General features: G+C 34.4%; 1 long non-coding RNA gene across 1 annotated transcript; it reads left to right on the top strand.

The window, feature by feature from the left end:
- The first annotated feature begins 2,667 nt into the window (after positions 1–2,667).
- LOC147017050 (uncharacterized) lies at positions 2,668–3,591 on the top strand. Its single transcript, XR_015049710.1, has 3 exons — positions 2,668–2,911; positions 3,145–3,202; positions 3,427–3,591. It is a non-coding gene; the product is annotated as an uncharacterized LOC147017050 (long non-coding RNA).
- The last annotated feature ends 7,566 nt before the right edge of the window (positions 3,592–11,157 follow it).

Here is an 11,157-nt window from a genome sequence, read left to right as displayed (position 1 = left end):
GTGAGGTGTTTTTAATAATGTAGTGGTGAGGTGTTTTTAATAACGTGGTGGTGAGGTGTTTTCAATTACGTGGAGGTGAGGTGTTTTTAATAACGTGGCAGTGAGGTGTTTTTAATAATGTTGCAGTGAGGTGTTTTTAATAACGTGGTGGTGAAGTGTCTTTAATAATGTGGCAGTGAGGTGTTTTTAATAATGTGGCAGTGAGGTGTTTTTAATAGCGTGGCGGTGAGGTGTTTTTAATAACATGGCAGTGAGGTGTTTTTAATAACTTGGCAGTGAGGTTCTTTTAATAACATGGCATTGAGGTGTTTTTAATAAAATGGCAGTGAGGTGTTTGGAATTACGTGGCCGTGAGGTTTTTTTCATAACATGACGGTGAGGTGTTTTTATTGACATGGCAGTGAGGTGTTTGGAATTAGGTGGCCGTGAGGTTTTTTGAATTACGTGGAGGTGGTGTGTAATTAATGATGTAGCAGTGAGGTGTTTTTAATAACGTGGCGGTGAGGTGTTTTTCATAACATGGAGGTGAGGTGTTTTTAATAACATGGAGGTGAGGTGTTTTTCATAACATGGAGGTGAGGTGTTTTCAATTACGCGGCAGTGTGGTATTTTTAATAACGTGGCGGTGAGTTGTTTTCAATAAAGTGGAGGTGAGGTGTTTTTAAAAACATGGCAGTGAGGAGTTTTTAACAAAATGGCAGTGATGTGTTTACAATAACGTCATGGTGAGGTGTTTTCAATAACATGGCTGTGAGGTGTTTTAATAATGTGGAGGTGAGGTGTTTTCAATAACGATGCAGTGAGGTGTTTTTAATAACATTGTGGTGAGGTGTTTTCAATAATGTGGCAGTGAGATCTTTTTAATAATGTGGCAGTGAGGTGTTTTTAATAACATTGCGGTGAGGTGTTTTCAATAACGTGGTGGTGAGGTGTTTTTAATTACGTGGCGGTGAGGTGTTTTCAATAACGTTGCAGTGAGGTGTTTTTAATAACATGGAGGTTCGGTGTTTTTAAAAACGTGGAAATAAGGTGTTTTTAATAATGTACCAGTGAGTTATTTTTAATAATGTGGCAGTGAGTTGTTATTAATAACATGGCAGTGGGGTGTATTTAATAACATGGTGGTGAAGTGTTTTCAATAAGCCGATATACCAGGAAAGAAATCAGAAGACCATGAGAAAGCGTTCGGAAATGAAAACATAAATGAATGAAAATAAATATATGAAAAATAAAATACAGGTGAGCGATGTGATACTATGGGGTAACATGGTTTTTTGTGTTTACACAGTGTGTGTGTATATAAATATATATATATATATATATATATATATATATATATATATATATATATATATATATATATACATATATATATATATATATATATATATATATATATATATATATATATACACATACATACATATATATATATATATATATATATATATATATATATATATATATATATATATATATATATATATACACATACATACATATATATATATATATATATATATATATATATATATATATATATATATATATATATACATACATACATACATATAAGTAGGGTGAATATGATGGTTCTAGCTCACTTTTCCCCATGTAAATGAATGGGGGATTTTCAGCGATTCCCTTTTTTTTCCCCTAAAAATAAACCCCCTTTTTATCCGTTTTTCCCTGCTGTGCAGGGGTTTGGTTTTATGGTCGGATGCCCTTCCTGGACGCCTCTTACAGGGGATATGGTACACCTATTCTAACCGGGGCATACACCGGGACCAGTATACTGGCCTCAGGATGACAGGCTGAGTCAACCCCCTGGTGTTAATTCAGCAGCTGAGCGGGATTCGAACTCGGGACACTGGGATCCCAAGCCGCCACCCTAACCACTAAGCCAACACCAGGCTTTGTATATATATAACCAGGCTATCCCAAGGTATATTTATTTGTCTCCCCTTTAACCTGGAGGTTGAACCTCATTGAATTGAACACCTGGGGGTTGAACAGCTCACTCATTGAACCTATAAAGATTTGTTCATTCTCAAATTCCTTCAATAGTTTAATTTTCTTTGCACAATAATCCCCATCTAAAATATTGACAAACAAAACATTTGAATCTTTATATTTTTTAAGATACCCCTTTTGTGCCATTACGAAATGATAAACTTCTCTTAATGCTCTCATCTGACCACCGCCCGAGTTGCAAATCATTTTTGTGTATAAACCACGCCATAAAAAAAGTTTTGTTTCAAATGTTTTCAGTTCATGCCGTGAAAATGAGGAAGTGTTTTTTGACACGGTCGTGCTGTGTGGTTTTAGACAGTCATGCTGTGAAAAAATAGGAACTATTCTGTGAGACAAGGTCTCGTGTTTATATTTTATCTCAGAACACGAACTGAAAACATTTGAATCGAAACCATTTTAAGTATGTTTTGTAAATGATTCATACAATCGCCCAGTTATTTTCCAAGCTGTCATTTCCTGTGGCCGCACCCAATGTTTCGGGAATTTTCTCATTGTAAGCCTTATAAGTGATTCACCAGACAAAGTTTCTGCCAGACGGGATTTCATTTTTACAACTGAGGCATGAACGATATTTCTTCCGATGAAGCCAACAGCCCACTACAGAGTTGGTAAGTTTGTGTATGCTTTTCTCTTTGAACGATGAAGCAAATGATTATTAATTAAATCATGATAATTCTGATATATATATATATATATATATTTTTTTTTTCCCTGACAGGGCATTGGAAGAAATTGAGTTTACGTATCACGACGTGGTTCATGAAATTAATACTCTTATTGAAGAGATCAATGATTTTAGAAGAGAATTGAAAGACATTTTCAATGAGTGGCACGAAGTCTTATCACGTCCTATCATCTCGAAGGAATTAAACCAATGGTGAGACACGTGTGTGTGTGTGTCTGTCTTCCTACCTACCTCTCTCTGCTCTTATTGAAGAGATCAATGATTTATAATGACCGGTCTCTGATCTCGAATGAATTAAACCAATGGTGAGACACGTGTGTCTATGTGTGTCTATGTGTGTGTGTGTGTGTCTGTGTGTCTGTGTGTGTGTGTGTGTGTGTGTCTCTTCATCTATACCCTTGACTTATTTTTTTTTTTTTTTTCAGCACTATCGCACAACATCAGCTGTTGAAGCAATCTTGTACAACACATGATTTTCTGGAGGTAAATATTTCTGAATTATTATTAATATCACTCTCTCTTTAGAATGTCGTCTAATGTTGGTTGCATTATTAGTTTGAACGCGGTTTTGCCAGTACACTGGAATTAATTTTATTGACCTTGAAAGGATGACAGGCTGAGTCGGCCTCCTGGTGTGTTAATTCAGTGGTCAACGAGGCTTACTCATATTACCATGTAATTATTATCCACTTTTTGTTTCAAAACAGAATATGGTGTCTGAGTTTCGAAATCACAAGACATCTGGAGAAGATTGCTGGGAAAGATTATACATTCTCGCAAATGAATATTTAATATTTTCAATATTAATAAATTATATTTGTTTTGTATACAATTACTTGATTCTGAATTACAAGAAGAGGATCAAAACATGAAGGGAGGGTAGCGCCCCCCCAATGACCTCTCATCCCATCCCATCCCTCCCTCCCCATGTGTGTGGGGAAGGGTGGGGGTGGGATGAGGGAGGTGGTGGGTCAAAGGTGGGGGGCGCACAGGGGGATGAGGGGGTGAGGCTTGTGTGGGAGGGGCTTGTGGGCGGGGCTTTGGTGGGGCTTGTGTGGGCGGGGTGTGGGTGGGGCTTGTGTGGGAGGGGTTTATGTGGGCGGGGTGTGTGTGTGGGCGGGGTTTATGTGGGTGGGGCTTGTGTGGGAGGGGTTTATGTGGGTGGGGCTTATGTGGGCGGGGTTTATGTGGGCAGGGGCGAATGTGGGAGGGGTTTATGTGGATCAATGGATGGGTGGATGAGTGGAGCTTGTGTGGATGGGTGGATAATTTTTTAATTAAATAAACATGTTGTGTGTGGGGGAACTAATTAACTAATCACTAATTATGTGAATATGGGTGGAGCTTGTGTGTGTGGAGCTTGTGTGGAGCTTGTGTGGAGCTTGTGGGTTTGTGTGGGAGGGGTTTATGTGGGTGGGGCTTGTGTGGGTGGAGTCAAAAAGGGGCGGAGTCAAAAAATTTCAATTTATTGGAGCTTGTGTGTGGTTTGTGTGTGGTGGGGCTCGTGTGGGTGGAGCCAAAAAGGGGCGGAGTCAAAAAATTTCAATTTATCTTTGTCTTTTGGAATTCCTGTGAATAAAATGAACCTAAAATCTCTTGCCGTTCCAAATCATATATTTTATAAGTCCAAGGAACTGTATCTATTACATCAACAATTTTAAAAAGTTCTTTCGTCCATCGTTCAGTAAAACCCTTTCAAAATGAGATTTCCACCTATATATTCTTACGATATCACCAACTTTGAACTTAGGTTTTCTGACATTAATCTCTTTTTCATATTTTAATTTTGTAAATGTTTCTGATGGCTTCATATTCGTTGACGTGTGAATCGTGTCATTATACTTATCCACAATATCCTGAATAAAAGATAACCATTGTTGTGAACCGAGTTGTCTGAATTTTTTATATAGTCTCTTTAAGGTACGATTAAAACGTTCAACAACAACTGCCTTTTCTTCATTAAAGGTACTGTATAATGTAATACTGTTATTTTTTAGAAAATTCATAAATGTCTTGTTATAAAACTCTCTACCCTCATCAGTCCACAATTTTTTAGGTTTTCTCTTACTTTTATTAAATATCTGTTGAAAAGCTAACATAAGAGTATTACCTGTTTTGTTTTTTAAAGGGACAACCCACGCATATCTACTCCTCAAATCAATAACGGTTAAAGCATACTTGTACCCCTTATCATTATTGAGTTCAATCAAATCAGCAGACCAGATATAATCAACTTCCTTGGAATAAACTTTCCTTCTCTGAAACTTTGTGAATATTGGTTTATGTAATTCATCAGCTAATTGCTCTTCAGTCTTAATGGCATCATTAGAGCCTATGAGTTTTTTGAATTTCCAAGTCCAAGTTTCAATTTAGCACTAATCATCTTCTTCACGATGAACCTATCAACTTTTTCTCTCAAGGTTGGATTTTGTATCAGAGACAAATTATACAACATTTCTCTATCGGCTTCATGCTTTTCTTCCAACGTTGTGGTATTCCCATAATCAATATCGTGTCTCATGCACACTTCATCAACTCTATTGATTGGTTTACTCCAGGATTTAGGATTGTCTACCTCATCTAATCTTTTATCCAAGTTTGTGCCTGGACCACAGAAAGAATACCCTGAAAGATGTAATTCCCCTGGTATTCCAGTAGTTGTAAATTTACTTCCTGATAAAAACTTTTGTATATCTCCTCCGAGTTTGTGTTTGGAGATAAATTGATTTTTTTTTGAACCACACACCGAACATATACCTTTTTGGATAACCCTGTTATTTTTACCTTTAATATATGAAATATTTTTAGTATTAGTTTTCTTTTTACATTTGAGACAATAACTCATTTATTTATGAGAAAAATTCCTGCAGAGTGCAAAAACCTTTTTAGTTTCCAACATGCACATTTGAATCTTAATTTTTAAAACATAAAGAATCCTTAGAAATGCCTTCACTCTCTCCTCCATTTATTTAAGAAAAAACTTGAATTAAAATGAATGGCTTGACGATGTCAATAGTCTTGAAGAAAATATTGCAAATAGACTTGTCAATTCTTTGTTTTCCTCCTCGGTGGGTTGAGTTATTTTCTGTAATACCTCTATTCTTTTTTGAATCTCACTGGTTTCCATATTTTGATATTTATTCATTCTCTCTCTTCCTCCCTCTCTCTCTCTCTCTTTCCTCCCTCTCTATTCTCTCTTCCTCCTTCTCTTTCTTCTCCTCTCTTCTTCAACTCCTTCCTCATCCCTTACTATACTTGAATCGTTTACACCCCATAGAATATTATACATATATTCATCAGGATTTCTTGTTATTCCTGTATCCAAAATAATTTTTTACAACAGGAAACCAATAAAATTTCTTTTGAATTTCTAAAAGAGCCTTACCTTTTCTTAACCTTATAATTTTTTCATTATTTAACATTCTAATTAAATCTAAAGTTGTCGGTTTATCAACATCAGCATAATGCCAATCTTTTATTGAAAATACCTCATTCTTATGTTGTAGAACATATTTATTAAAATACCGAATACCTTTTTCTTGAAGGTATGCTTGGACACAGAAATGATAATTTTCTTGAAGCCTTCTTGCTGTCATTTATGTATTAGAAATATATGTTAGAATAATATTATGGCACGAAACACCTCCCCATCTTCCCATAGTTAAATCATTTTGTATTTCCTTACTTATTATATATAATCCTGTTTTTTCTGTTTTCATGAGATAAACAAGGGCAAAACCATTATTATATTTACCCTTATTAAATTCTTTTATTTGTTGTTTACTAATCGTGGCTCCACAAAACTCATTCTCGATACCAAGTGGATAATATTCTTCCTTACGAGACTGATTTAATTGTTCCAGGTCTTCGAGGTTAATTTTAAATGACCAATTATACCCTAAATCATTCATATCATACCCCATTGTTCTATTCTCATACAAACGATACGCCCTTCTTTATAAAAATTTATTTTAATTCGAACTGTGAATTCTGTATGACCTGAGATAATATCAACACTTCTGTATCTTTGGAATACACAGTCAGTTTTATTTAAGGATATATATTGTGATAAATCGCTTAATCTCACCAAGTCATTCGCGTCAGTTGGGCTTGGATAATTTTTTAATTTAAAAGCATTTTTCATGTTAATATTTTGGGTTATATTATATTTATGTCGTTCAGCCTGTGCCTTTGTGTAATAATTTGATAAATCAATATCCAGTTCTTGAGATACACCAAAGATAGAACCATCTTTACCAACATAAGTCATTTATATTAGATTAAAAATAATATCATAAAATTTTATATTTTTGTTGAGTTGAAATAACACATATAGACATAATTGACCACAACACTTGGAATTTAATTCTTGGACTTGAAATGTTTGATAAACACCATTCTGTAAGAATTTTATAACTTCAACAGGTGGTGGAAGGCCAAAACTATCAAAATAATATTTGTCTTGACTATTAAAAATACAAACCCAATGAGAACCGTTCCCATTATTATCTTCTAAGTTCATAATAATATTCTTTGTATGTTTCGCACATTTGTTAATTCATCTCTCATACAAATAACCACATTTTGAATTTTTAATTTCTCTTACAATATTTGGCAAGTTGTAAATTTGATGTTGTATTCTTTCCAAATTCTTTCAACCACTCATCAATGCTCATTTATTTATTAGAAAGATATAATCCATTACCTCTTTTCGTTAATTTTACACCTGCTTGTGCAATAGAAGAAAGCATATCTCCAACTAACAATCTCGCTTTATCAGGCAGACCTTCAAGTTTTTCAGCAAAATCTACAATTACGCCACTTCCACTAATTTGTTTCTCCAACTCTTTGTTATGTCTTTCCAATTCTTTTTGAGCCTGGAGTTGAGCCTTCCTTTCGTTGGCAGTTTTCACCGCTGTTGAAATACCACCCGTCAATGCTCCAACCGCACTTAAACCAGCAAATAAAGGAATTAGAAATGGGAGAAATCCTCCACTCGTCTCTCTTATTGAATATTTTTTCAACATTGGTTTTGTCATTTTAATTTTAAGTGAGCCAGTGTCATTCAAGATTTTAACCTGTTCTCTTGTGAGCAAAACATCAATTCTTACTGCTCCTTTTCTCTGAATTGTATTAACGTTAATCGTACAAGGCTTTTGATTTTGAACACAAGATGATAGTTTATGAAGATTGATTTGATTAACATATACCCCAGTTGGTACTTTGCCACTCATTTATTTAACAAAAATTATGTGAGACTAATCATCACACCATTATCTGTATTAATCTGCAATTCTGTTTCTTCCAAAAGCAAACAATATGTATCAACTTCTTCACTCTCTCCTCTTTCAATGTATAGGGAAGTATCCACTCGATTAGACTTTATAGTTTCCTTTTGCGCGCTCAGGTCAAACGCATAGATTGTATACAAACTTTTAAATGCTGTCATATCCAAAATAGGTTCTTTATTTCCATTACTTTCACACACCTTTTGGTAAGACTTGTATGCTTCAGCAAAATCATTTTTTTCCCAATTAATTTCCAATCTATCTCGTGGATAATATGTTCCATCTAGAGAAACGCGAAGTTGTTTCACCTTAGCATTATCACTCAATGCATTATTATTATCAGTCGCAGTATCACCATCTGGCTTTTTAAAAATGATCCACAGATATCGTGGCTTTCCTTCCAGAACACCCAAATTCCACGTGTAAGTAGTTTGATTGAGTTTAACGTGTTGACATCTTCTTTTGAGGTATGATACACTGAGTGGTTTCTTTGAGTTAAGTCTTCGATTCAACATCTCTTCTGTTTTAAGATTAGGAGTATATTCACTGATATACCAACTCATCTCCTCAATTACAAATTTATTCTGATCACTAAAAGCATTACCAACACCAAAAAGCAATCTATTTTCATTATCATTCCTTTGTAGTTGAAATCTAATTTTGAGACCATACAGAACTTTATCATGATCACAAAATCCAAATATACCTTTAAGAGGAACTGCCACAGTAAAACTATTTTCTGCTTTTGTATCATCATTATACATTCCTTTCCTTTGAGTATACCCAGGGTCTGTGTTTGTTCCCGCTGACATATCAGGAATAAAACCTTCGACAGACCCCTTTCCCATTCTATCACTGAATGTATAGAGTGTAAATTTTATCATTTCAGATACAGCAGAGACATAATCAACCGCTTCAACTTCTTGTGTTCCAATATACAAACGCACACTATCAAACATTTTCCAGAAGAAATCATTTACAAGTGTAGCTTTTGTGTTATTCCCAGCTTTAGTGAATTTAAATTTACACAACAAGAAACTTTCGGAGAGATTCAAATAGGTTTGTTGATTATTTATTTCAAAACTTTTGTACCATTCGTATTCCAGTCTGTTCCAGTTATTGCATTTACCTTGAAGTAATCTTCTTTTTTAGTGGAGTTTGAGATAATAATAGTATCATCCAAATCATAGATACTATCAATTGCTTCCATACTTGTATTTATTTAGGAAAAAAGATGTTAAAACTTTTGAAACCCTGATCCAAGTATTTGAATTATTTTCTGTCGTTCTTGGGGGGACAACTGAGTTTTGCCTTTCTTAATTTCTTTTATTGCTTGTAATTTATGAGATTCCTTCTGAGCATCTTTTATACTCTTTACAGCACCTGCTACATTTCCCACAGCAGAAGCAGTTGAACCAATTAGATCTTTATGTTTAAGAATAGTTGAACCAATACCCATGAGAGTATCAATTATCCCATCTCCTCTAAATTGATGTCCAACACCCCTTTGTCTCTTAGGTTTATAGTATCCTCTACCAAGATACATACCTTCACCCTTGTAGTATGGGGAAAGGAACATCCCATCCCCTGTAATTATTTTATATTTTCCCAACTCGTGTTTCCTCACAATAACCATCGTATTTATTTATTGGAAAACTTCACGTAGGTGAATTCTGATGGATATAACTTCTCCATTAAAAGAAATCACACGATTATCTTGGTCGGTTATCCTAAAATTTACTCTGTGTATGGTTTTTCCTGACACAGGTAGATAAACCAAATTTTTGGGTTCCATATTGAATTTATAACCAATTGGGGTTGAGTATGCGCTGAATGAAAATATTGTATTTGTTTTTTTCCCATCATTATAAGCACCATCAATCAAATCACAGTGAATTAACACCGAATTTATTCCTGAGGATATTTGAATGACATTATCACTGTAAAACGTCCCATTAGTTTCAATCTTTTTGAGGAAAAACCCAATAACTCTCTAAATGAATTATCAATTGTGAAATCAACCTTGTAGTTATTTTTAACTTTAATCGTTGATTTTGAAGTATGTTTTTGAATGTTTATAACAATATTTTTGGTTCATCACCCTGTTCTTTCATAAGACGAGCAATTTCGAAGATATTTGAGAAATCTCATATGCTCCGGGTGAGACTGTTATCGTTTTGTATCCACGTCCGGGATTATAACTAAACTTGTCAGTTTTATCAGTTATATTAAATAAGGTATTATAAGTTTCATGGACAATAAAGATGCCTCATATTCTTTTGTTGTGTCAAGTTGTAGTGGGTATGGGAATGAAGATGTGTGGTCGCTTGTTGTGAAATTGAAACTAAGGATTGTGCTTCTCATCTTATTTAATATGAGATAAAATGTCTTTATATTGACATTTATTAATTATTTTCATGTTCATCAACTGGTCTAAAATGGCTGATGCTTCATTAAAACAATTGTTATTTCCAGCCTTCTGACTGCCTAACAACAATAACAGTCTATTAACTAATTGCGATGGGTCATTTGGAAGAAAACTAACACCTGAACCAAGGATACTTAAAGCCTGAATAATGTGTTTCTCCTTCTCATTCTTCCTACTTTTACCAGAAAGAATAACCTTATAATTTAGAGTGTTCAACAAATCAATATATACTCTATCATCATTATTTTCCATATCCAATGGTTTATCAATATACTTTGATTCATCCCTCACAGTTGAACCTTGTCTTCCATCTTTTGTGAGAAGAAACATTAATCTCGGAGTTAGTTTAACAGGGGGTTGAGCAGAACTTAAGAACCTTAATTCATCATTAAATATCAATACCTTTTCTTTAACAAGATGAAATATTGCTGGTTGTTCTGTTGGAATGAGTCCTGCTTTGGTTTTTGAATCCGCTGAATATTCATTGTTTTGAACAGCATTCACAATATAATCAGGGGGTTGATTAATCTCTTCCAGTTGTTGAAATAAACCTTCATCATCATATTCTAATTCTCCTAAATGCTCTAATTCTTCCTCCGTCATTTGACTGAAATCTTTTAACATTTGGAGCTTTCTGGGAGTATATATTCTACTGTGGGAACTGTGGAAACATCTTTCATTTTTTCTTGGGAAGTTTTTAAAAGTGGTTTAAAAAATTTCTC

Source organism: Eptatretus burgeri, chromosome 11 (assembly GCF_056783735.1).
Source record: "Eptatretus burgeri isolate ZD-2024b chromosome 11, Ebu_testis_v1, whole genome shotgun sequence".
In the NCBI taxonomy this organism is placed as follows: Eukaryota; Metazoa; Chordata; class Myxini; order Myxiniformes; family Myxinidae; genus Eptatretus; species Eptatretus burgeri.
The sequence above is the reverse complement of the archived record's forward strand: the minus strand, read 5'-3'. Positions and strand labels throughout refer to the sequence as shown.